This window comes from Stenella coeruleoalba (genome assembly GCF_951394435.1).
Source record: "Stenella coeruleoalba genome assembly, chromosome: 17".
NCBI lineage: Eukaryota > Metazoa > Chordata > Mammalia > Artiodactyla > Delphinidae > Stenella > Stenella coeruleoalba.
In genome coordinates, this window is record NC_137163.1 from 35,329,196 (window position 1) to 35,355,480 (window position 26,285).

General features: G+C 43.2%; 1 pseudogene across 1 annotated transcript in view; it reads left to right on the plus strand.

Annotated features, from left to right (window-relative positions):
- Window positions 1-25,512, plus strand: part of LOC307176349 (sal-like protein 4) — a 122,500-nt pseudogene extending 96,988 nt beyond the window's left edge. Inside the window, exon 3 of the transcript in view lies at window positions 20,433-25,512. The product of the transcript in view is annotated as a sal-like protein 4 (transcript). The remainder of the gene's footprint in view (window positions 1-20,432) is intronic.
- The last annotated feature ends 773 nt before the right edge of the window (window positions 25,513-26,285 follow it).

Sequence of the window (26,285 nt, forward strand, 5' to 3'; positions counted from 1 at the left end):
TTTGATGTATCTGGGAGGCCAGGCCAAGAAGTTGTTTTAAGGTAGTGGGCACTGGAGCACAATATGTTAGTTACATGGTGAGCACAGTTCCACGTTGTCAGCAATGCCCTCGGAAGAGTCTTCAGGCATTGGTGGGCAGGGTGGACAGCAGAGGGGAGAGATGCACTAGGATGGGCTACAACACAAAGTAAACCAAGGGAGTTGGCTGCTGGAGCTCAGAACCAAAGGAACACAGTGTGGCAGTTACTGCAAAGCTGTGCTTCTGAGTGAGGACAGGTTTCCACGAGGCTCACATTGTTGGTTTACAGTTCACTGAATTTAACAATGTAATGATGATAATGGATTTATTTTCCTTTGAAAAGTGACTCTGAGAAAGAGTTAGTAAGCCAGGGTCATAAAGACCTGGACAAACCAACTGCTCTCACTGCTTTAGACAGCCTTGACCGTGGAGTAAAATCCAGTGTTATCTGCAAGTGAGGGGATTATTATGTCTCAAGGCTAATCAGCTTCAAGATAAAATTCTAGGATGGAATCTTCACTTTAAAAATCATTTTCATTAAGATCTGGAGAATAATTTTCAGCTATTATGAAGATACAACCTCTTAGCCATGGTTTTTAAAATATATATATATTTTATGGCACTGTAGCAGAGAAAACAAGAGAAGCCCCTATATCCATTTTTAAAAATCTCCTTCAGTAACAGAATCCCTTGTTTTTCAGCTGGGGATATGGGTTCTCAGACACCACACCTTATGTCCCAGCTTCCCTGTTGCTAAGTTCTGACTGATGAGATGGGGACAGAAGTATCATGCGGCAGTGCCTGGGAATTTTCCTTACAAGACACCCAGTGTCTGCTCTTTGCCCTCTTTTCTTCAGCCCCTCTGCCAGGACCCAGCCATCCTGGGCCATGAGGAGGCTGACCACTCTTAGGGATGACAGAGTGGGAGGCCGAGGGGGCCTGGGGCCTTGAGGACTTTGAAGCGCTTTCCACACCAGCCCTGGGTCGCCTAACTGGACCATCACAGGAGACAAAAATAATCTCATACTTTGGATAAGCCTCTCTTTGGGGGATTTTCTGTTACTTGAAGTCAAACTAATCCTCAGTAATATAAAAAATAAAATTCTGTTCTATTTTCTCTCACTCACTCTGTTAAAAATATTCTTTATCTTCTCTCCTCCTTCATTTCATTGTCTTCACAATTTGTCGAAGACTTTCTTTTCCAAAGACCACACTGTTTCCTAACAGCTCTCTCCATCATTCTCCTTGGTATCCTTCTTTGATGGTGTCTTGTCTGATTAAAACATACTCAGTGATTGAACATCCCCAGAAGTACATAGTCTCATTACTTAACTTACTTTGATAGAGTTTTTTTTTTTTTTTTTTGCAGTACACAGGCCTCTCACTGTTGTGGTCTCTCCTGTTGCGGAGCACAGGCTCTGGACGCGCAGGCTCAGCGGCCGTGGTTCACGGGCCGAGCTGCTTCGCGGCATGGGGGATCCTCCCAGACTGGGGCACGAACCCACATCCCCTGCATCGGCAGGCGGACTCTCAACCACTGCACCACCAGGGAAGCCACTGATAGTGCTTTTTGCAGTTCCAATTTTATAGCTGATACCAGATTTACTTCTTAATTACATCCTCTGTCCAGCCCAACCAACAGTCCTTTGCCTCATCTATTCTGTCACTGAGGAATAAGGTCTTGCTATCTGGGTCAGGTCACGTCCACACAATCAGGCCAGGCTACACTACATGTGGCCCTGGGTATTGGAAGTCATGATCCTCCCCTAATTTCCTGCTCACATAAATTTCCCGAAACTCGCTTTCCCCTTTTGTGAACACACACCTCCAGTCAGCTCCCCTAATCTTTTCTTCCTCCTCTTCTGTTCCCAAAGGCCATTCCCAGCAGTCATTCAACCTGCATCAAATCACAGTGCTCTCAGCTCTCCTCATTTCCAAAGTTTTCTTCTGTTCAACAGACCTTTATTGATACGCTCTCTCACGCCAAGCCCTACACTATGCTGTGGAGATATAAAGAAGATGAAGGCTTGGTTTCTGCTCTTGACGGGAAGGGCATATAGCTTCCCCCTTTCTTTTTATTTACGTAACACTCCTTCAATCATTGGTCCACATGGATAGAACATTTCCTAGGAATCGCCATGTTTTTCAGGGACGGGGGCTATACCACATGACCCTACTGTTCAAGCCGACAAAAGACATTCAGATGAATGTCTCTCAGGAGAAAGACTCTATCTCTCTCATTCCTCTTTCCTTACTCCAACAAATTTTTAAAGATATTTATTTATTTATTTGGTTGTGCCGGATCTTAGTTGCAGCAAGCAGGCTCCTTACTTGCAGCACGTGGGCTCCTTAGTTGCGGCTCGTGGGCTCCTTAGCTGTGGCATGCGAACTCCTAGTTGTCGCGTGCGTGCGGGATCTAGTTCCCGACCAGAGATCGAACCTGGGCCCCCTGACAATTTTGCATCAGAAATGCCTAATTTGACTTTTCCTATATGCTGCAGGTGAGATTTGGGAGGGAAGGGACTTGCTTGTTGCTTTTTTTTTTTTTAATACGTTTCTTTTTTAATATTTATTTATTTGGCTGTGCTGGGTCTTGGCTTGCCAGCATGCGGGATCTTCGTTGCTTCATGTGGGATCTTTGTTGCGGCATGCAGGATCCTTTAGCTGCGGCATGTGGGCTCTTAGTTGCAGCATGCGGGATCTAGTTCCCTGACAGGGGTCGCACCCGGACACCCTGAGTTGGGAGCATGGAGTCTTAACCACTGGACCTCAGGGAAGTCCCTTGCTTATTGCTTTGAAGCAAAATGAAACTTGGGTCTAGAACACTTAAACCAATTGATTGGCTCCTATTTTTTCACCCTAACAGGGTTATCTGGGTATCTTGCATGACAACCTGGTAAGTAGAAGAAGGTCCACCATCAGGGGAAAAAAAAAAAGAAAGAAAAGAGTGATGGAATAGGGTATACCAGTTGTCCCAAGGAAATGTAAGACGAGGATGGGAAGAAAACTGTGAAAATATAAATGTGTGAAAGGTTGTATTTCCTTTGCTTTGATTCCTCCCATTCCCCCACAACTCCTGGGCTTTCCTCCTTGTCTTTGATCTGGAGGAAGTATCTGTAGCTCTTCTGTGGGGAGAAGTAAGTCCACCAAGGAGTCAGTGTTACTACTTCTCTAGCTAGGCCATCTCCACACATGGTCCCCTCCTCACTGGTGGCACTCCCTAAAGATATCATCTTCTGGTTAATCTCTGCAATTAGCACCCACTAGGTCTTTATTATACTTTTTAAATATCTCTCTTCTTTCCTATTTTGAGTTTCATTACAAAGCCTTCCTCTGTGAACTTAGGGCACCATGCCTGATCTTGGCCTTCCCCCATCAGCCACATGAGCATGTGGATGGGGATGGGGGCATCCAGGACAGTCCCCTCAAATGATAACTGACAGGAAAGATGAAAGTCAGGGACAATTACTACTGGAGACTTTTGAGATTTCTTGAAGTTTTTTTGCCTCCCCAGTGTTTGTCTTTAGGTATATGTGTATATGTATGCATGTGACTTTATTTCTACCAAGCAGTAAAAACCTTTAAAAGTAAAAATGAGGGGCTTCCCTTGTGGCGCAGTGGTTGAGAGTCCGCCTGCCGATGCAGGGGACACGGGTTCGTGCCCCGGTCCGGGAAGATCCCACATGCCGCCGAGCGGCTGGGCCCTTGAGCCATGGCCGCTGAGCCTGCGCATCCGGAGCCTGTGCTCCGCAACGGGAGAGGCCACAACAGTGAGAGGCCCGCGTACCGCAAAAAAAATATATAAAAATGAGATTGTGTGCTTGTCTCACAATCACAGCAGAGGATGAAACTGAAGGGTGGGATGCATGCCTCTACACTATTCTGAACCTCAAACTAAGCAAAGAAAGGGGCTCCCAGTGAAGAGTCGCCGGAACCCTGGGAAGAAGAGGTAAGCAAAAGACATCCTTGGGACTTGTGTTATCAGTAAGAAGGAAAGGGTTGAGAAAGGACCCTGCTTGGGACTGAAAAGAGAGGGTTTTCATCGAAAGAGAGGCCCAGCTCCAATATTTCTGTGGCATGATAGTAGGTTTTTGACATTTCTGCACATTTGTAGAGTAGATGAATGAGAGTCCAAGTACTCTAAACTCAGTCGCTGGGGCTTTTTCCTGGAAGCACCACTGTGTTTCAAGACAGAGGCCAGGATTCAAGTCCTGGGTCCTGAGACCCCTAGCTGTGTGATCATGAGTCTGCTCTTATACTCACTGGCTTCTTGGTTTCTTCCTCTGTGAGGGGGATAATAATACCTGCTTACCTACTGCCCAGTCAACAGGTATCTATAGAATATAATTACACTCCAGGTACCAAGCTAGATGCCTGGAGCCAGCAGCCTCTCGTAGCTTACGTTCTAGTTTGAAATTGGACATGAACAAGTAACTGCAAGTGTGACATTGTCACAATGGAAAACTTCCCAGACGTATGCGCACATTCACCAGGGCACCTCACCTAGGCTGGGAGGTCAGGGAGGTTTTCATTGAGCAAGTTGTTTGAGCTGAGATGCAGAGGATGAATAGCAGTCAGACAGATGAAGGGGGAGGTGAGAGCTGGTCACGGTAAAGGCACAGTGGTGAGAAGACTCAGTGGGGGAGCATGTCGTGTGTTGAACCAAGAAGAGGACAGAGTGACCAGGAGCACAGAACCACACGGGGAAGGTGGAACAGACCATGCTTAGCCTCATGGGCTATAATAGATGGATTCTAAGAGGAAACAAAATGATAACTAAATGTTAACATTTCTTGGGCCAGGTGGCCTGGTCATCACCGTATGGGTATCATCTCATTTATCTCTCCCAACAGCCCCAAGGTCACATAACTATTTAATGGTGGAGCCGGAACCCAAATTCAGGCAGCCTGTCCCAGCCCCCTCCCGCTGTAACGTGCTTTATATAAAAACTCTGCAGACTCGAAGGCAGTAATGCCACTGTCATACATGGACAGTTTAAGCCCGAAAGGAGTCGTTTCTCCTTAATCTCTTTTGGATAGTTCTATTTTTGTAGAAGGTGTTTCCCGAGGCCACAGAGAATGTGAAAATAAAGAAATCAGCTTCTTTTTAAAGAAACTCCTGAGGAACAAATGATTCTTAGTCAGGCCGTTTCTCTCTCTGGTCAACATCCTGGCAGGAAACTTCCAAAGCAAAGAGACTTGCTAAGGAAGGAGTGTTTTCCTTGCCTATAATTTGACTTCCTGTTTTGCTTTCCAAAATTTGCATAGATTTTTAAAATGCTTTTAGGAAAAGTGGGTTGTTTTTTCATCTTTTCCCGGAGACAAGATTTATGTTGGTGAGAGATCAGCCACAGGAGTTGCACAGGACCAGCTAGCTTGAGTTGCCTGGATATAAACACGGCTACCTCCTCTTTGAAGCCTATTCTGTGTCCTTTTACCTATTCACTTAGAAATACCCACTCCTTCATATGTGCTCTCACTCTGGCCCCACGTATTCCTGTGGCACGTGGTCAAACTTATTTGTTTATGTGCCTGTCACTCTACCAACTGTCAGCTCCTTGGAGGCAGGAAATGTCTGACTCATGTGTTTATCCCAATGCTTACCCGGTGCCCAGCACACAGCAGCCGCTCAATAGATGCTTATAGAATGAATGAGCAATGACTGCTTGAAGGGTAGCAGCCTTGAGTTAGTGCCTACTTTGTGACAAGCACTATGCCAGTTGTTTGCATGCATCGTCTCTTTAAATTCTTATGAGTCTGCTAGGCAGTTTCTCTTATTCCCCACCTTTCAGGTAAGGAAGCTGGGGCTCAGGGAGCTAAGCAAATCACACAGATAATAAACAGCTGAGCCAGGAGTCAAGCTCAGGTGTTCTTTCCCATTACATCTCTTTGCCTCTTCCCCTAAAGTGGCAGATGAAGGAAGTCAGCAGTTCAGAGCCTTTGCTGATCCTAACAGATACTGATGAGTTATTACCAGCTGTCTCCTATTTAGCATGATAAAGCTTGCTTTGGGGAACTCCGGCAGGATAACTGCCTTGATTTTCTGAGATCTTTCCTAGAAGAGGCTGCATGGAGCGGGGGACGGAAGGAGGCTGTGGGTCAACCAGCCGGGGTTCGGATCCTGGTTCTGTCACCAGCTGTTTGACTTTGGCAAGGCGTTCAGCAGTTCCGTGTCTCTCATAGAGGGACAACCACACCTACTGCACAAGAAAGTGAAGAGTCCATCAGAAGTTTCAAGCAGAGTTGCCGGCGCCCGGTGAGTGAGCACCGTATAAATGGTAGTTGTCTTTAATGTGAACATGCCCAAGAGGTGACAATGTCACTGCATCAGTGGCCTCTGGCTAGCCCTGTCCTCTAGCTTTAGCAGGCACACGGCATCAGGCACAGCTCAGTCCCTCTGCCTGTAACACCCTCCCCCTTATCAACTCGGATGGCTTGATCCTCTACAAGACACCTTCCCTTACCTCCTTTAACCCTGCTGCATGGTTGGTTTGTTGTTTATTTGGTGGTTGATTGGTAGTTGGTTGGTTTCTGGTTGGTTGTTAGTTGACTGGTATAAGGGGAATCTTGGAATCTTGACATAAGCCAGGGGATGACAAATTAGAATCTGCAGGCCAAATTTCTCTCTCCCCCTATTTTGGGCCACGAAATAACAAAGGTTTTTACATTTTTAAATAGCTGAAAACATTTTTTAAAAGAATACCATTTCGTGACAAATGAAAATCACATAAAATTCAAGCTTCAGTGTTCATAAATAAAGTTTTATTGAACTCAGTCATGCTCATTTGCTTACGTATTGTCTACAGCTGCTTTCCTGTTACAACGGCAGAACTGAGCAGTTGCAATAAAGATTGTATGGCCCCTAAAGCCTAAAATATTTCCTGTCTGGCCCTTTGCAAAAATAGTTTACCCATATCTAGCATAAGCAAATAGCAGCAGAAATACCCGACCAAACCTCTTCCCTTACCCCATCCCCCAAAACAGCCTCAGTTCAGAAATCCTTTCTGATTAACAAACTGCAAATACTGCCTGAGAACTTTACAGAGTGCACACCATTCTTCACACTTTGATTTTTATTGGACGTAATCACACCTGAGCTCGGTGCAGAGGAGAGAAAACAAGGTGGAAGTAAATGAGGAAGAGAAAGAAAGGGAAAGAGGGAGGCAGTGAGAAGACTAAGCAAAGTCATAAAGAAATTTGTTCCAAACAAGCAATAACGCCAGTTAGAGAAGATGATTAATTGAGCAAATGTTGTTGAAACAGTCTAGTATTTACTCAACTGAGGAACTGACCAGTTGACAGAGATGAACTCAAAACTCCTGGCAAAATTTGCCTGTTCCAGCACATGAGGTGAGGAGTGAGGTCTCTCTACGAGAAGTCACTGAATCCCTTATGAAGAAACAAGCAGCAATTTCAGTGGTAAAACCTTAATGTTAAAAGACTATAATAATCAACAAGGAAAGCCTCCATGGAAAAAAGATGAGGATATTATTTTTAAAAATAGAAATTAAGAAGTATACACATTCACTTGATTAGCATAAATCTTATTTTTTTGAGAGAAAGAAAACCCCCAGTGATGGTAACATCAGAAAAGATCTGGTTTTATCCTTGAAGCCTAGGAACCTCATAGCAAGATTTCTAGGCACAGGCATAGGGATGGTTAAAATACCAGAATAAGCCTAGCAAGGCATTTCTCCTTTTTAAGATGAAGACCAGAGATGAAGACCACAGGAGCACAAGAGTTTGCCAAAGTCAAATCCCAGTGGGCTTTGTTTTTTCCGAGTATGCACTTGATACAGAGGAGAGGTGTAAACTAAAGGGGACTCACTGAGGGATGTGAAAAGCTGAAAAATCTCATTTCCTCACCTCCAAGGCACCTGCTAGTAACAAAAGAAGATAAAAAAGGAGAAAACAGAAAAGCAAAAAGCAAAGCAGTGCAAGCAAAAAGATGCATGCACCCCAATGTTCCTTGCAGCACTATTGACAATAGCCAGGACATGGAAGAAACCTAAATGTCCATCAGCAGAGGAATGGATAAAGAAGATGTGGCACATATATACAATGGAATATTACTCAGCCATAAAAAACTAAATAATGCCATTTGCAAGAACATGGATGGACCTAGAGATTGTCATACTGAATGAAGTAAGTCAGATAGAGAAAGACAAATAGCATATGATATCACTTATATGTGGAATCTAAAAAAAGGCTACAAGTGAACTTATCTACAAAACAGAAATAGAACCACAGATGTTGAAAATAAACTTATGGTTACCGGTGGGTAACTGGAAGATTGGGATTGACAAATACACACTACTATATATGAAATAGATAACTAATAAGAGCCTACTGTATAGCACAGGAAACTCTACTCAATACTCTGTAATGGCCTATATGGGAAAAGAATCTAAAAAAGAGTGGATATATGTGTATGTATAACAGATTCACTTTGCTGTACACCTAAAGCTAACACAACATTTTAAATCAACTCTACCCCAATAAAAATTATAAAACAAAACAAAACAAACAGAAAAAGGTGGTACAAACAAGAAGAATAGTATACCAGTTGCAATGCTGTCCACACCCTGGTTCGTTCAGCATTTGCTTGTGCTCCTGGCTCTCCCAATCCAGGGGTCCTTCATCTCCCATTTGGAAGAGTTTGTTCACAGGTTTATGCAAAAACTGTAAAGGGCACCCCAATGGTTGATTTCCACCAATTAAATAGCAAAAGGGGAAGAAGAAAATTAAAAGGAACCATTCTAATCAGTACTCCTGCAGACTGTCAAGGTGACCAAAGAACAAGCTAGTCTGAGAAACTGTCACAGCCAGGAGGAGCCTAAGCCATGACGACTAAATGTATTAGTGTCATGGATGGGGTCCTGGAACAGAAACAGGATATTGGGTAGAAACAAAAGAAATCCGATTAAAGTATGAACTTTGGTTAATAACATATCAGTATTGATTGATTGTGACAAATCTACCACAGTAACAGAAGATGCTAATACAGGAGAAAACCTTGTGCAGGGTATACGGGGACTCTGCGTTAGCGTCACAACTTTTCTGTAAATCTAAAGCTGATCTAAAACAATAAAGTTCATTTTTCCACAGAAGGAATTATTCATTCAGTGAACATTTAGCAAATGTCTACATAGCAGGCACCCTGCCATGAGTCTCACTTGAAGTCTGGAGTTCCTGTGAATTTGCATCCTCCAAACTTCCCTATTGTCTCACTACAGAAAGGGTTAAAGGAGTAAACTGTCCCCTTGACCTTGCAGTAACCAATGTCAGTGTTTTCCAAAGGTAAATAAATTCACTGTGAGATTTAATGGGTGTTAGAGAGAGAGGGAGAAGAGGGGTCATCTCTGGTTCAACAAATTTCAGAGAAGTTAGATTAAAACAAATTAAACACGTTTCTTTATTATAGCACCTCTCAGAGCCTTTATTTTGCTTATGCATATTGCAGCTATCCAAAAAATATCTATAGAATGCAGCATTTCCCCAATTTATTTAACTATGAAACTCTTTTATTGCAGAACACTTTTGGGGATTAGCTTCCTCCTGAAAATACTTTGGAAAACACTATGCAATCTAAAAAGAGGACTGAAATAGCTGAAAACTACCAAAGGAAAGGCCTGATACAGTGAATTGAAAAGAAACACGATGAAAATGATCTCGTTAGACATTACTGATTTTTAACCGGTTGCCTCAGGGACCTCAAGAGCCAGAAATTCTGCCAAACTAATTGCTGAAAATTTTTCATTTTATGCCCAAGGCCTTAAACAAGAGCCTAATGGACTATGTATCTTGTTAAATGTAACTGCACGAGGAAACTATTAACATTAGGCTCAGTTGATGTCCTTTGTGGCTGAACAAAAGGCATTTGTATCTCAATCCTTTGAAAAGTTACACAGATTTGGGTGGGCAATGAATATTTGGTCGAGATTGGTTACTGCAGAGATGAATAAATCATCCCTATCTTGGGGAACAAAGGCAATTCAGTTTGCAAATAGCTGCAGACACCCAAATGTACCTTGGAAAGCTAGAATCTTAGGAACTCATTTATGGAAACTGTACATTTTATTCCTTTAGACATGCAACTTTCTGAACCTAAATTGCATTTTAATTTAATCAGTTTGGGCAGTTGTATCTCTTCAGCAGAGATTAAAATAATAATAGGCTCAGACGGTGGGGGGGGTGTCAGTGGTCTTACAAATTTGTTTCAAAATATAACACATGACAGGGGATAAGACTTGACTCTTGACAACACAGGCTTTGTTATGGGATACAGAAGTAGCATTTTTACCAACCTCTGACTGCCTTTAGCACAATCCTTGAAGAATTGGAAAAATCTTGCTTGAGATGCATTTAAAGTAGCAGAAAAATTATTCTTGAGGAAACAGAAGACCTGTGATAGCGGAATAGGGTAAGGAATCAGAATTCAGCAGAAAGAGTGCAGGCTTTCTCCAGGGTGAAAGAGGTGGGTTTGAATCCTAGACCCATCGCGTGGAAGCTGAGTAACCTTGGCCAAGTGACTTTTGGAACCTCATCTTCCTCATCAGAAAAATGGGAACAATAATATCACATTTGCAAGGTTGTTGTAACAGAGACAGGGTTTGCAAAGTACCTTTTATGGTACTGGACACCTACTATACCCTTAGTAAATGTTTACTCTAATAAGAAGGTACCATCTTCAATCTTAAACAGCAGAGTTTAGCAAGGATTCAAGCAAGTACTGGAGCATCACCACAGAACAACTGGAAACCATGTTTATAAGAAACAGAGGAGGGAAAATTTTTCAGGCCAGCTAAAAGTGAATGCTGTATGGAAAGAACAACTTAATTTGCATCAGCAGGGTTTTGGAAGGCAGGCAAGACTAATAAACTTTTAGCCATTTGGCATAACTGAACTCAATTACAGTGGTTCTGCTTAAGTCAAGTTTGTCAAATGGGCTTCTCTGTACTTCTCAGATCAAAACCTTCTAAAACTAGTAACTTCCTAGACTCAAATAAGAAAACTATTGGATCCTCAAAAATGATACAATGAAAGGGAACCAAGGAAATGTTTCCTAAAGTACATTCTGCGTGTTATTCAGGGGGAAAATCATGGAATTATATAATTTAGGAGCTGTTGGGTTAAACAAAGTTAAACCAGTTTCTAGGCTTCTTTGAAAAGTAATGCATATATATTCAACACATGATAAAAATTCAAACAGTAGAAAAGCACATAAAATGAAAGTAAGATTTCTTCTCACTTCACCTTCTGTCCCCCAGTTCTTCACAAAATCAAGAATTGTACCAGTTTCCTGTTCTTCCAGAATCATTGTACACATCTATAAGCATCTTATTTAATCAATATATAGCTAGATATAGGTAAATAGCTTACATAAGTGGTAGCACACTAAACACACTTCTGCATCTTTCTTTCTTCACTTAATATATCTCGGGGGAAATATTGGTTCACTTGGATCAGTAGTTTTCAACTGGGGATGATGTTAGATACATCTTTGATTGTCACATCTTGGGGGGTGTGGGTACTGCAGGCAACTAGTGGGTAGAGTTCAGGGATGCTGCTAAATATCCTACAGTGCACAGAACAACCTCCTACAATAAAGAATTATCTAGCCCAGAGCAGCAATGGTGCCGCTGAAATCTTGGTTTAGATCCATATCATTCTTTCTAATGGGCACATACTATTCCACTATATGGTTGAATCATAATTTGTATAACCAGTGCAATATAGTGGTCGTTTAGGTTATTTCAAGTCTTTGATTAGAAAAAGAAATCTGAAATGAATATTCTCATGCAATTGCAGAAGCATATCTATAAGATAATATTCTGTAAGCAGAAGGAGGGAGTCAAAGTTTGTGTGTATTTTTATCATAAATATTGTCAGTCGTCCTCCAAAGATAATATAGCAATTTACATTGCCTTCAACAATGCATGCAAATTCCTGTTTCCTCATATCCTACCCAAAACAGTGTAGTAACATGATTTTCTTTATTTGCCAATCTGGTTTAAATAGTGATAGTTTTAAAATTTGTGTTTACTTATAAGTGAACTTGAACTTTTTTTCATACATTTAAAATCCATCAGTTATTTCTGTAAACTATCTGATCAGTTTTATTTAATACAACACTTCTCAGAGACTTTAATATGATCATCTGTATTGTGACTTTCCAAGAGATAGTGTTCAACATTTCCCAACTTTTATCCTTATAACCTTATTTTTAATAAATCACTTTCAGTAAACATGGTTCTGTAAAACACTCTTGAAAATTACTGAAAACAAGATACCAGAATAAAATTGACTTGTGAAAGGACTTTGAAAATTGTCCAAAGAATGTATAATAGTGATAATTATTTGGTGGCATTTTTAGCAGATCTGGAAACCCCTAACTCATGGTTAGAAGCAAGATCAATGAAAACTTGAGTTTTATAGACCCCTGTCAGTACTCATCAGGATTCTTTTCCTTGCAGACTAAAATCCAGTTGACTGAAACCCAACCAGCTCAAACTAAGCTAGGCAAAAACCAAACCAAATCCAAACAAAACAATTTATTTGCTCATATAAATAAGCTTTGGGAAGGTCTTCGATTAAGCTGTGCCTCAAGCATAAGAGGTGCCAAGAACTCAGAATGTGAGGTTTTCCTCTCTTGCTCTCTCGCTTTTCCCTGCTCCTCTGTTCAGCTTTATTCTTTCAGCTGAGACACTCGTCGTTTCTATCCCCAGTATTTCACTACTTCACCATCAGAGAGATTGAAACACTTGCTCTCAGGCCCCAGGTTCAGAAGTACCAGGGAAGAGCTGGCTTATTGCCCATATCTGAGCCAAACAGTGGTGCCAGGGCCAGTAACCATGAGGAGGCTGAGCGCCCATTAGTGCCTCGTGATGGCAGTAGGAGAGGAGCTTTGCCGAGAAAAAGAACAAAGAGCGGTTCTCTTTCACCAATAGATGACATGACATCCTCCATGTTAACAGAAGAGACAGAAACATCCCTGGAGAGTATAATCATCGTGAACTAAGTGAAACTTGGCAAAGAAATTTTAAAGAATTTAATATTCAATGTCCTTGTGCAGCTTGTACAGATTTGCTAATGTTAAAAACAGCATCAGACACTGGAAAAAAGGTTCTTAATTCACTGGATTTGGACAGGTGAAGTAACAAATAACAAAAGGATTGCCAGCTGTGGGCCTTATGTAGATTTATAAGCAAGCCTTGCAAGATACAGAAAACCAATTCTCTGCTTCACATTCAAACGGCTAGAATAGTACCGAATGGGGAAAACTGGACTACTCAGTACAATAGTTTGAGCATTTATAAGTTGTATTAGCTTTCTATCCTCCCCGCCCCCCCACTTTTTTTTTTTTTTTTTTTTTTTGGTACATGGGCCTGTCACTGTTGTGGCCTCTCCCGTTGCGGAGTACAGGCTCTGGACGCGCAGGCTCAGCGGCCATGGCTCATGGGCCCAGCCGCTCCGCGGCATGTGGGATCTTCCCGGACCGGGGCACGAACCTGTGTCCCCTGCATCGGCAGGCGGACTCCCAACCACTGTGCCACCAAGGAAGCCCCCGCCCCCCCACTTTTAAAATTGAAGTATAGTTGATACTGTGTTAATTTCAGGTTACAGCAAAGTGATTTAGTTATATACACACTTTTTTTTCAGATTATTTTCCATTATAGGTCATTACGAGATATTGAATATAGTTCCCTGAGTGATACAGTAAAACCCTTGTTGCTTATCTATCTCACGTATAGTAGTTTATATCTGTTAATCCCATATTCCTAATTTATCCCTCCCCCCTCCCTTTCCCCTCTGGTAACCATAAGTTTGTTTTCTATGTCTGTGAATCTGTTTCTGTTTTGTATATAGATTCATTTGTATTCTTTTTTAGATTCTGCATATAAGTAATATCATATAATATTTGTTTTTCTCTGTCTGACTTCCTTCACTTAGTATGATATCCTCTAGATCCATCCATGTTGCTGCAAATGGCAATATTTCATTCTTTTTTATGGCTGAGTAATATTCCATTGTGTGTATCATATATATATATATATATATATATATATATATGTGTGTGTGTGTGTGTGTGTGTGTAATCTTCTTAAACCAGTTGTCTGTTGATAGGCACTTGAGTTGTTTCCATGTCTGGCTATTATAAATAGTGCTGCTATGAACACTGGAGTGTATGTAGCTTTTCCAATTAGCGTTTTCATCTTTTCCAGATATATGCCCAGGAGTGGGATTGCTAGATCATATGATAACTCTATTCTTAGTTTTTTAAGGAACTTTCATACTCTTTTCCATAGCAGCTGCACAAATTTACATTTCCACTGACAGTGTATGAAGGTTCCCTTTTCTCTACACCCTCTCCAGCATTTATTATTTGTAGACTTTTTGAAGATAGCCTTTCTGACCAGTGTGAGATGATACTTCGCTGTGGTATTGATTTGCATTTTTCTAATAATTAGCAATGTTGAGCATCTTTTCCTGTGCCTGTTGGCCATCTGTATGTCTTCTTTGGAGAAATGTCTATTTAGGTCTTCTGCCCATTTTTTGATTGGGTTGTTTGGTTTTTTTGATATTGAATTGTATGAGCTGATGGTATATATTGGATATTAACTTCTTGTCAGTTGCATTGCATCATTTGCAAATATTTTCTCCCATTCCGTAGGTTGTCTTTTCATTTTGGTGATTGTTTCCTTTGCTGTGCAAAAGCTTTTAAGTTTGATTAGGTCCCATTTGCTTATTTTTGCTTTTATTTCTTTTGCCTTGGGAGGCTGATCTAAGGAAATATTGCTACAATTTATGTCTGAGAACGTTTTGCCTATTTTCTCTTCTAGGAGTTTTATGATGTCATGTCATATTTAGGTCTTTAAACCATTTTGAGTTTATTTTTTTAAATGGTGTGAGGGAGTGCTCTAATTTCATTGAATAACATGTAGCTGTCCAGCTTTCCCAATACCACTTGCTGAAGAGACTGTCTTTTCTCCACTGTATATTCTTGTCTCCTTTGTTGTAGATTAATTGACCATAGGTGTGTGGGTTTATTTCTGGGCTCTCTATTCTGTTCCATTGACCTATATGTCTGTTTTTGTGCCAGTATCATGCTGTTTGTTTGTTTTTTTCTTAAACTGTTTTTTTTAAAATTTATTATTTGGCTGCGTCGGGTATTAGTTGTGGCACGCAGGATCTTTCATTGTGATGTGTGGGCTCTTCATTGTGGTGCACAGGCTTCTCTCTAGTTGTGGCACGTGGGCTCCAGAGCACATGGGCTCTCTAGTTGTGGTACGCGAGCTCAGTAGTTGGGGCACCCTGGCTTAGTTGCCCTGTGGCATGTGGGATCTTAGTTCTGTGACCAGAGATCGAACGGGTGTCCCCTGCATTGCAAGATGGATTCTTTTTTTTTTTTTTTTTTTGCGGTACGCAGGCCTCTCACTGCTGTGGCCTCTCCCGTTGTGGAGCACAGGCTCTGGACGTGCAGGCTTAGCGGCCATGGCTCACGGGCCCAGCCGCTCCGCGGCATGTGGGATCCTCCTGGACCGGGGCACGAACCCGTGTCCCCTGCATCGGCAGGCGGACTTTCAACCGCTGCGCCACCAGGGAAGCCCCCGCAAGATGGACTCTTAACCACTGGACCACCAGGGAAGTCCATCATGCTGTTTTAATTACTGTAGCTTTGTGGTATTGTCTGAAGTCTGGGAGGGTTATGCCTCCAGCTTTTTTCTTTTTCCTCAGGATTGCTTTGGCAATTCTGGGTCTTTTGTGCTTCCATATAAATTTTAGAATTATTTGTTCTAGTTCTGTGAAAAATGTCATGGGTATTTTGATAGGGATTGCATTAAATCTGTAGATTGCTTTGGATAGTATGGCCGTTTTAACAATATTAATTCTTCCAATCTAAGAGCATGGGATATCTTTCCATTTCTTTGAGTCATCTTCAATTTCCTTTATCAATGTTTCATAGTTTTCAGCATATAGTTTTCAGTTTTATAGTTAACTCTTTGGTTAAGTTTATTCCTAGTTTTTTTGTTGCTGTTGTTGTTGATGTTTGTTTGCTTTGATGCAATTTTAAATGTTTTTTCTATCTTCTTTTTGATATTTCATTTTAGTATAATTGTAAGAAATGCAACAGATTTCTGTATATTAGTCTTGTATCCTGCTACCTTGATGAATTCATTTATTAGTTCTAATAGTTTTTGCGTGGAGTCTCTAGGGTTTTCTGTATAGAGTATCATGTCATCTACAAACAGTGACAGTTTTACCTCTACCCTTCCAATTTGGATACCTTTTATTTCTTTTTCTTGTCTGATTGCTGTGGCTAGGACTTCTAATACTATGTTGAATAGAAGTGGTGAGAGTGGGAATCCTTGTCTTGTTCCTGAATTTAGCAGGAAGGCTTTCATCTTTTCACCATTGAGTATTATGTTGGCTGTGGCTAGTCATAAATGGTTTTTATTTTGTTTAGATATGTTCCCTCTGTACCCACTTTGGTGAGAGTTTTTATCATGAACGGATGTTGAATTTTATCAAATGCTTTTTCTGCATCTATTGAGATGATCATGTGGCTTTTGTCTTTTCTTTTGTTAATGTGGTGTATCACATTGATTGATTTGCATATATTGAACATCCTTGTGACCCTGGAATGGGTCCAACTTGATCATGGTGTATGATTCTTATGTCGTTGGATTTGGTGGGTTTTTTTTTTTAATGTCTTATTATTTTCAATAGCTTTAATTATATATTTAAATTAGAATCCCCGATTCTTAAAAACCTTAATTTCCAGTGACAACCAAGAGGCAAGTAATAGTTACCAAAATCTGGAGAAACTATTTTAGATGATTTTTAGAACATAATTATTCTTATGGTTTACCTAAAAGCTCTTATCTCATTTATATTTAAAGTTTCATCATATCAAGTTATTTTTCTTGCTGACAAATTTGCAACAGATATAACAAGACTTCATTGAACTTTTATTAAACCTAGATGCAGTGAAAGTACTATACTTAATGTTGATGGCTCTAAAGACATGTCTATATTAATTAGATCAACAAACTTAAACATTAATACCAGGTATTAATTTAATACTATGTATTTCCCAGTTCACATGAACCTGAAACTCATTTAGCTTAATTTCTCTTGTATTTAGAATGGTTTGGTTTGTAAGCGCTTACTTTTCTTTAAGCCAATTAAATAGAGCTCATTTACAGATTAACCTCAGCAATGTTATCCAAAGACAAACAAACAGAGAGACATCATAGTTCTCATTTCAAAATTTCAGCCCTGAGTCAGGTACAGCAATGTAAAACCCATCAGTTTACAAAAGAGGATTAAAGTTGGTTTTCTGGCAGATGGAACAAATCAAGCTCACTTGTCTAGATGGCTTGTCTAGATGGCTAAACCCTTTCTACTAATATTTATGGAAAACAAGTCAAGTTCTAAATTACTGTACCCGCTTTTTCGAAATTTGCATTTTGAAAAGATGGCAGAGGTAAGGGCTCTCGAGAAGACCAGATAGACATTTGTATCTCAAAGATACAGGCAAGTTTCTCCTGGAATGACTTTGTTTCCCCTTTGTTTAGCATTTACAGGCCTCTTAAGATCTCCCATATTTATTAGAAAATCAATCAATTTGTTGCCCGCTGTCAATGTTACCCAGCCCCCCTGTGGGGAAATCAGAATCCGATGCCTCAAGTGCAAGGAAGTCTGATGGCCTCTTACAAGATATTGGGGCAAGGGAAATTGCCCTGCTGCATAAGTGGCTCCCGGTCCAAGTTGGGTGCCCTGTCTGGTCTTAGATGGTGATACTAAACCAGGTCCCTGTGCCCCGGAGGTTACCATAGAAACTTCTATTTGGTCCCCTTGGGTAGGAGGCAGTGAATATGTTGGCAGCATGGGAGGGGGCAGTTGGAACAACTGCCAGTGCCGCCAGCTCGGCCACTGGGGGAGCTGGATAGGCTGGAGGGGGCTTTCAGTTTTGAAATAACATGTCTCCACTCTCATTTTTTTCTATTCACTTGTAGAACAGGTTTCCCCTTGGGTTTCCTTTCAGACCCCTGAACCATAAGGTGGCAGCCCTCTGACTCCTTTTCCTCCTGATGCAATATAGCATAAATGCTCCTACATATGGAATCTCAACTCTTTTCCCTGCTCTTTTTTTTTTAATAAATTTATATATTTATTAATTTATTTTTGGGTGTGTTGGGTCTTCATTGCGGTGCACGGGCTTCTCATCTCGGTGGCTTGTCTTGTTGCAGAGCACAGGCTCTAGGTGCACGGGCTTCAGTAGTTGTGGCATGCGGGCTCAGTAGTTGTGGCTTGCGGGCTGCAGTGCGCAGGCTCTGTAGTTGTGGCACACAGGCTTAGTTGCTCTGCGGCATGTGGGATCTTCCTGAACCAGGACTTGAACTCATGTCCCCTGCATTGACAGGCGGATTCTTAACCACTGCACCACCAGGGAAGTCCTTCCCTGCTCTTCTGCAGAACATTTCTAACTGTGAGATTGTGTAATAATTGAGTGAGCTATTCAGGGGCCATCGTTCTTCTGATCCTAACATATATTGGGTCCACACCCTATTACAATAATACATCATGTCTTTCTTAGTCATAGGCTCACGGGTATGTTTTGCCCATTTATCTAATATATTCCCCAAAGGGCTCTCCTTCAGGATAGATATTTTCCACTTTTAAAAGTTTGATAACACCAAGACAGAAAAGACGCAGACAAATTCCAACACAAAAGGCACAAGTTCTAGCACTGATGCACACAAAACCAAGAGAAAACCAAGACAAGACCAACGAACCAGTTCCCAAATCGGGTAGACTTACCCTACAAAACCAATGAACTAGTTCCCAGTGAACCGCTTCCCAGAATCAGGTAGAGTCCAACAACAATTCCCCCCTCTAGCAGGGTACCCCCACCAGATTGGCTTTCCCATAAAGGAAAAACCCAGACTGAGGGGAAAATATGTTCCTAGCGTGCATGCCGGAGTGACTTACCCTCCAGAATCGAATCGAGTGCATCGACTTGTAGCCCCAGATGGAACCGAAGTTCCCGAAATGGAAGTTTGTTGGTTCCTTGCCTCAACTGCCAAGTGCTGGGGTAGCTGGTGCCGCTTCAAGGGAACTTTGAAGGGAAGATCCTCAGGACAATGTTCCTGTCAGCTGCTAGGGCCCTGCCCCAATATTCCCTGAGCAGGGCCGGCTAGCCATGAGCAGCAAGGCTCCTGGCTGGCTAAGCCAAATTTGTTACTGCGTCCAAGCTCGCCCTGCTCGCTGGACGACAGGCGAACGAATCGGAGATGAGGTGTTGAGGCAAAGGAATACAACTTTATTTGGAAATCTGGCAGACTGAGAAGATGGCAGACTAGTGTCTCTGAAAAACCATCTTATCTGGGCCTGGATGCCAGTTTCTTTTATAGAATCAGAGAGGGAGAGGCGGTGAGGAAGTGAAGTAAAAGGGCCATCAGTCTTGCAAAACATCTCCTGGAATCTAGATGCGGTTTTGTAATAGCTTTCTGTTTGCTGCTCTAACATTACCACAAGCTTAGTGGCTTACAGGATACAAATTTATCTTACAGTTCTGGAGGTCAGCAGTACAAAATGGGTCCCAGTGCTAAAATCAAGGTGCTGGCAGGGCTGCATTCCCTTCTAGAGACTTCAGGGGAGAATCGGCTTCCTTGCCTTTTCCAGTTTCTAGAGGCTGCCCACATTCCTTGGCTCTGGTCCCTTCCCCCCATCTTCAAAGCCAGCAGGTTCAGCCTTTCTCACATCACATCATTCTGACTCACTTCCATTGTCACATTTCTTTCTCTGACTCTGTCTCCTCTTCTGCCTCCCTCTTCTACTTTTAAGGACTCTTGTGATTGCATTGTGCCCATGTGGATAATTCAAGATAATTTCTCTATGTTGAGGTTGGCTGATTAGAAACCTAGATTCCACCTTCAATCTTTTTTAAAAATTAATTAATTAATTTGGTTGCTCCAGGGCTCCTTAGTTGCAGCAGGCAGGCTCCTTAGTTGCGGCTTGCAGGCTCCTTAGTTGTGGCATACGAACTCTTAGCTGCAGCGTGTGTGTGGGATCTAGTTCCCTGACCAGGGATCAAACCCGGGCCCCCTGCATTGGGAATGTGGAGTCTTCACCACTGCACCACCAGGGAAGTCCCCATCTTCAATCTTAATTCGCCTTTGCCATGTAATGTGCCACGTTCAATGGGGATTAGGATGCAGACATATTTGAGGAGGCATTATTCTACCTACCACACAAATTAAGAACTTAAAGACAGCATCAGGAATTTACTGGGACATGCGCGTTCCTGCCGAAAGGGGGGTGAATTTCCCAGCTCCAGGAATTTGTGGCAGAGTGGGCAAATAACCGCGGCTCTCCAGGAGCCCCGATGCTCGCACCACGTTGAGGCGCCAAGCAGGCGAAACCGCAACACATCACCTGGGAGGAGGACCAGGGCGACCAGGAGGACAGCAGCCGCAGCAGGGAGCCCCGGAGCATGCATACGTGGCGCCGGCGGCGGGGAGCCGGGTGCTCCAATGAACTCCCCAGGGGGTGGCGGTGACGTGACTGTGGACCGAGCAGGGATAAAGAGGCCTCGGCGGGAGGAGACTCACATCTGTGAGAAACGCCGTGCCAAGTTGTTCAGTTTCTCAGACTTCTTAGACCATAAGAAAAATCGCACTAAACATCCACCTGTCCTCATCATGAACGACAGCGAGGGGCCGGTGCCTTCAGAAGATTTCTCCGGGGCTGTGCTGAGCCACCAGTCACACAGCCCAAGCAGGAAGGATGGTCACAGAGAGGATGATGGCAGCTCAGGGGACACGAAGGAGAAGCCGGGGCAGAGTCCGTCGTGTACTTCAAGACGGAGGCCGCCCTGCCACCCACACCTCAGGACATAAGCTATTTACCCAAAGGCAAAGTGGCCAACACCAATGTCACGCATCAAGCACCACGGGGCACCAAGGCGGCCGTGAACCGGCGGAGCGTGGACGCGCCCCCAGCCCTGCTGCCCGGCGCCAGCAGCATCCCCTGGGTCCTCGAGCAGATCCTGTGTCTGCAGCAGCAGCAGATCCAGCTCGCGGAGCAGATCTGCATGCAGGTGAACCTGTGGACCTCCCACGCCCTCAACTCCAGCGGCGTGGCCGGAGCCGACTCCCTGAAGACGCTGGGCGGCCACGTGTCCCAGCAGGCTTCGGCGGCTGTGGCTCTACTCATCCGGAAAGCGGGGAGCCCAGCTTTGCCCCCTGAACACCTTGAAACCAGCCAAGCTACCTCACACCAGCATCCCTTCCGTTGCCAGCTCCGCGTCCCCGGCGCTGACGCCCTTCTCCCTGAAGCCAGATGGGACCCAGGTACTCCCCAGTGTCCTGTCGCGCCCCTCGGGGGTGTTGCTACCTCAAGCCCCAGGCTCTGTGCTCTTCCAGAGCCCCTTCTCCGCCATGGCATTAGACCTGTCCAAGAAAGGGAAAGGAAGCCACCGAGTGTCTCCCCGGTACATGTCAAACCCAAGGACAAAGTCCTCTACAAGCACAAGTGTAAGTACTGTAGCAAGGTTTTGGGGACTGATAGCTCCTTGCAGATCCACCTCCGCTCCCACACTGGAGAGAGACCCTTCGTGTGCTCTGCCTGCGGCCACTGGTTCACCACAAAGGGCGGCCTCAAGGCGCACTTCCATCAGCATCCCCAGTTGAAGGCAAACCCCCAGCTGTTTGCCAAGTTCCATGACAAGATGGCGTCAGGCAGTGGCCTTCCCTACGCGCTCTCTGGCCCTGTCTCCATAGATGAATATCTCTAAGGAGAGCCCATCTTTGCGATAGGGACCCCCAATGTAGGGCTACCTCAGAATCTCTCTTTGGGGACTAACCCCAAGGACCTCATGGTGGCCCATTGCCCAACAATCTGCAGCCCAGGCCTTCTCCGGAAAGTGAGGGTGGATCCATCCTACCCGGGGTGAGGTTAAACCATAATCCCCTGAGGGTTGGTGGCTTCCAAGGGAGCGGGACACCTGAGCTGGGGTCAGAGACCCTGAAATTTCAGCAGCTGGTGGAGAACATCAACAAGACCACCACCGATCCCAACGAATGTCTCATATGCCACCGTGTCTTAAGCTGCCAAAGTTCCCTCATAATGCATTACTGCACCCACACCGGGGAGAGGCTGTTCCAGTGTAAGATCTGTGATTGAGCCTTCTCCACCAAAGGCAACCTGAAGACGCACTTTGGGGTGCACTGGACCAACACGTCCATAAAGATGCAGCATTCGTGCCCCATCCGCCAGAAGAAGTTTACCAACGCGGTCATGCTGCAGCAGCATATTCAAATGCACACGGGTGGTCAGATTCCCAACACGCCTCTGCCAGAGAATCCCTGTGACTATATGTGTCCCGAGCCAATGATGGTCGATGAAAATGTCAGTACAAGCATTGTCTGTCATGATGATGTCGAGAGCATCGATGTAGATGAAGTCTGCTCCCAGGAGGCCCCTGGCAGCTCCTTGAAGCTCCCCATGCCCCTTCCCAGCATCCACTCGCCATCACCTACTCTAGGGCTGGCCTCGGTGGCTTCCCTAGATGCCCTGGGGAAGGCGGGTCTCGCTGGTCTTGTCCTGCAGCGACAGAGCAGCCGAGAAAATGGTTCAGTGGAGAGTGATGGCTTGACCAACGACTCTTCCTCCTCAGTGATGGGGGACCAGGAGTATCTGAGCCGAGGTCCAGATGTCCTGGAGACCACGTCCTTCCAGGCAGTCTCCCCAGCCAATAGCCAAGCGGAGAGTGTCAAGTCCAAGTCTCCCGATGCTGGTGGCAAAGTGGAGAGCTCCGAGAACAACCGCACTGAGATGGAAGGTCAGAGCAGTGGCCCACCGACATTTATCTGAGCCCAGCCAACCTATGTCAAAGTTGAAGTTCCTGGTGCATTTGTTGGTCCTGCGACCATGTCCACAGGTATGACACCCTTGTTAGCGGTCAAGCCCCGAAGACAGGCCAAGCAGCACAGCTGCACAAGGTGCAGGAAGAACTTCTCACCTGCGAGCGCGCTTCAGATTCACGAGCAGACTCACACTGGGGAGAAGCCTTTCGTGTGTAACATTTGTGGGCCAGCTTCTACCACCAAAGGCAACTTGAAGGTCCATCATATGACGCATGGGGCCAACAAGAGCTCAGCACGCCATGGCAGGAAGCTGGCCATGGAGAACACCATGGCTCTATTAGGAACGGACGGAAAGAGGGTCCCCGAGATATTTCCCAAGGAAATCCTGGCCCCTTCAGTGACGGTGGACCCTGTTGTGTGGAACCAGTATACCACCATGCTCAACGGTGACCTGGCCATGAAGACCAACGAAATCTCCGTGATCCAGTGTGGTGGCGTTCCCACCCTCCCAGTGTCGCTGGTGGCCAGGTCTGTGGTGAATAACACTGCTACCTCCAAGATGGACGGCTCCCAGTCGGCCATGAGTGCCGAGATGGAGAAGCCGGGAGCTGCCGACAGCATCCCCAAACACCAGTTCCCTCACTTCCTGGAGGAAAACAAGATGGCCACCAGCTATGCTACAGGAGAGCGCACGTCGAAGGAGCAGTGCAATGACCTCTCTAGAACTGTACCTTTTTTGTTTGTTTTCCTTAAAGATCCCCATCTCCTCCAGTTTTCTTCCTGATGTGCAAATAATGTTTTGAGTTGTGATCGCAACCTCAGGCACATCCTACAGTCACAATGTTGCTATGCTGCTTTGCAAAAACAAACAAACAAAAAGAAAAAAAATCATACTAAAACAAATACAGACTAGTAATTTTTTTTAATTTTGGAAAGAAGCGTGTCTTGCAGAGTACTTTTGTTACTTGCAACAAACTATATACATAAAACCTTTGTACAACCTAGAGTAACTGTTTCCAAAGACTGTCACCTATTTCAAGTTGGAAGGTGTTGAACCACCATGGAGAAGACAACTGTTTTGCCTGTTTGGGGGTTGGGAGTGGGTAGGTGGGTACTGTGTACTTACTTCTGGGGTGACTGTATGCTGGTAAATGGACGTCTGTTTAGGGACCTGTTTTGTATTCTCCCAACACTACACCCATTTTTCTCTTCTTTTTTGAATGTACTTTTTTTTTTTTTAAACCAAGGTTGTAGAATTCCAAATTTTTTTTCAACCTTGGAAGCTTAAGTAGAATGCCCTAAAGTGGACGGATTTTAGTCCTTAGAGAGTCAACATGTGTGTTGCTGTTTATTTAAATGCAGTTCAGTTGGAGCCCCAAGAGTGCCAAGGTCCTCCCTATGCTTTCCAGATGCCCTTCTTCTTCCTAAAACCAGGAGAGAGGAGCACCTGAGCAGGGAATCTCAGGTGACTTAATTTAGTCCACCAGTGCCTACTCTGAAGAGCTGGGTATCCGTTCTTGAAGAAACAAGCTCACCAGAAGGGCATGTTTTCTTATTATATACTAATAACTTCTTATACTAATTTGTACCAGAAGTTCCTTGATTGTGACTTATGCCAAGTAATTATGAAGATTTTTTTTTTTTCTGAGTATTGCATGAAGGCTACCAAGTTGGAACAGGCAAGTCTTGGGTGTGAAAGCTTTAATTATCTACCTCATTCATGTGTTATTTTTGTAGCTATAGTCTCTATTTTCTTATTTGATGACCGCTGAAGTGTTCCTAGGCCCTGTTGTAAACCTAAGAGTTGATGTATTCGTGGAGCAGCTGGAAGTTCAAGATGTTGTTGTGGTTCTTTTTTTCTTAATCCCCCTTTTGTATATGTGATATTAAGCAGACAATGAAGCTTTACTCTTGAGGATTTAACAAGGAAGGAGAAAGAAAGACCCACATTTCTAGGTGAAGTCTTTGCCCCTCAATGTGGAAAAGTGGATTGGGACTGTTCTCAAGTCTGTCTCTCGGTAACTGCACCTGATTTTAGGATCCAAAAAAATTTTTTTTTGTTTTGCCAAGTTGTGCCTTTCCTTCTGGAATTGTAAGTGAACACAGTAATAGGACCTGTTTACACTGTGAAGTGGATATTGTTACAGAAAATACACCAGAGGCTTTCTCACTTGTTAAGCTAATAATGCCTTGTGAATGTATTATCGACAGAGAAACCCCTGTAGTTTTTACCTGCTGATGTCTGTCTGCTGGAGAATAAATTTTGGATGTTTCTTTGTTTCACCAAAAAAAAAAAAAAAAAAAAAAGACAGCATCAGCATTTTCTCCTGAACCATCAAAAAGATGATTGACATTTGAAATACTCCAAATGTATAAATTCTAAAGTTTAAATGTTTGAAATGCTCAGGAGACAGTTTACATGGACATGGAAAGGTAAGTCTCTCTGTAGGCTAAGCCCTAATTTAGAGGCAAGAAATTTATTGGAAAAAAATCAGGTTATTTTTACAAACTGGCTATTTATTTTTGAATAATTCAGGAAAAATTCCCCATTGCTTAATTTCAATTATATCCTCCCAGCAACAGTACTAATCATATACAATATAACCATAGTATTACATAGTACCCACGTTTTAAATTTTGAAATGTAAAATACCCATAACATAAAACCAGAGGGGAAAAATTCTTATAAAGCATTTTAAAATCAGCAAAGCATTATCCTTTTCTTAGCCAACTGGGAAGCTTCTTCATAATACCACTGAGATTACTCCCTCCTTCCCTGAAGACAAAGTTATGCTTAAAGCTGCCCAAATATGTAAAGACAATGATGAATAGAGTTTACTGCAGATACATCACCAAATAAGAAAAAGGGTGAATTTTATGGTACATGAGTTATGGTATTGAATTATATCTCAATAAAGATGTTACTAAAAAAAAGTTCAGAGACTCATAAGTGGTAGATCTTCCACCTTTAAGTAAGACTAGGCTTTTCAATAACAGTTTATATGTACTGAGTACTTATTAAGGACCAGAATTTTTCTAAGTATTCTCTTAGAAATACTCATCTAATCCTTACAATAACCCTATAAGATAAGCACCCCACACATAAAGAAACTGTGGCTTGCCTAAGATCACACAATAGTAAACGGCAGAATTGGGATCTGAACTCAGGCCATCCAAATTCAGAGTCCTATTTCTTAACCAATTCACTGCTTATGTCCTTAAGCGCTATACTAGGCCATACTGCTTTCTTGAATGCATGGAGTCCCTTACTAGAACACAATTATTTGGAACCCAATTCAAATACTACTAGATATTCTAGCAAAGAACTATGGTATAAGAGGAACTTATTATTGCACTCTAAATAGCTGTATATTTTGGCAGAACTAAATA